The sequence below is a fragment of the Rhynchophorus ferrugineus genome, unplaced genomic scaffold (genome assembly GCF_030347505.1).
Source record: "Rhynchophorus ferrugineus isolate W39M unplaced genomic scaffold, kcgeb_rfMv2 rfM8, whole genome shotgun sequence".
Classification (NCBI taxonomy): domain Eukaryota; kingdom Metazoa; phylum Arthropoda; class Insecta; order Coleoptera; family Curculionidae; genus Rhynchophorus; species Rhynchophorus ferrugineus.
This window is the reverse complement of record NW_027472587.1, coordinates 5,870,005-5,871,885: the sequence shown is the minus strand read 5'-3', so window position 1 is coordinate 5,871,885 and position 1,881 is coordinate 5,870,005.

Genomic DNA, 1,881 nt, shown 5'->3' with positions numbered 1-1,881 from the left:
AAATGCATTAACAAAAGCAAAATACATTATATTTCGGTTTTGACTTTTTGCGCGATAGATGACTTTAAAGTCGTATATCCTTGATAATACTTATTCAAAGATTCATGTAGTAAAGAAGATTACAGTAATTCGGTTACTGTGTTAAAAAGCATTACCGTTTGAAAATTGAGACTGCAAAAATTACTTTTCATATGTTGCGTTTTACTGTGGAAAGTGGAAAATGCTGCGGCCTATTTATCGAAAACTAAGTGACGTTGAGAATTTGAGTACGTCCTTTTTGTTTTGGAAATTTCGATTTTAATGAATTGTTAATAAAATTCATAGGATTTTTAAACTTATCTATGTAGGCTAACATATTTCGTTTCGCGACACTGTTATACAACTAAATAGCAACCACATGACCTACACCCCACATTAAATGACAGAAGTTTCAAAAACGGTTGCAAAATCCGCATTGGTTATAACCATAAAAACGCTAAGTATTTAGTGTGATTGGTAACTAATTGTTTATCATGAGGTGGTCGAACCTCGCTAAACTATTAACTCGATACTCTACTGGCAGCAGGGGACTAAAAAACGTCCAAGATTGATCAATAGCATAATTTTCTACCATTACAATATTATACCACACATATGTGACCGACTCGACTAAAATTAACAGAGTTTGATTGAAAAGCTTTGAGAATTTTGATCTATCATATAGTACAGATCACGTCCCGTCTAGGTACTTTTTGGTATGATGTCTGCAAAACTCTAGCAATTATGCGAAACTGGCTTCAAATGAGATTTGGGGAAACTAGTTTCAGTTTTCTACTCACAAATCTCAGAAGTTCTACAGTGACGGAAATGTAATTCTGTCAGAAAAATGGTAAAAGTAATAAAAGTAATGTTTGGTTTCTTCACATGAGAAATAATGTATTCACATAATTTTCAGTTTTAGACTGTTTCCACTTCTGAGATAAAAATATTATTTGGTGATATAAGGAATTTTCAGATTTCTTTACGGTAAACTGAACCAAGTGATTTTAACAACCTCCTTTGAAGCCAACTCTATGCCATGAAGGGAATGTAGAATCCATATAGCAGGTGAATGGGTCAAAACCTTCCAGTCAATCTACACACTAAAAATGAGAATCGTTTAACATTGTTGTGATGGAAGACAACATCTTTTTTATAAATGAAATCTAGTCATTTTCGTTGGTTTTAATCACATTAACTGACGACAATGGAGAGTCGAATTAATGATATAATCTTTCGATTTTCACATTATTGCCGTGAGTGATCATTCGTTTCAAAAATTGTTCGATTTCTCAGCTTATAAATTTTCAGCGCCGATTTACAAAAAAAAAACTTTAAGTCTACTAGTTTAGTCGGTTGCTAATTAATGTGGAGCTTAAATATCAATCCTATTTTGGCACTCAGTGTTATTTAAATAGCTTAAAACCAAAAATAGATGAAATCGAACTTATATATCACATAAATATTTTCAAGAATGTCATGGAGTTTTTCATAATTGGTCGCCTAAAGAGATATGTATATTTCTGCACATTATTTAATAATATCCATATATTCCAAACGAAAACAGGCAAACATATTCTGGAGATAGCGTTTGCTTAGCAGTATTTTCCCCTTTTCGGAAGTATGAAAACAAAATACTGCAGCAGTAATCTTTTGAGTAAATGTATAATAATACCTCTATATCTAGTTCATATTGCAACTTTTCGAACCCGATTCTATAGCTTCATTGATTAAATATTGCTAGAGATATTCTTCTTTATAAGGTCGGCGGGATGGAGCAAAAACAATGATCCTGAAACAATATGACTTGCGTCTAAAGCCGCATGAGCTTGATGGAACCCATATTTATTTGAATGAACAAAT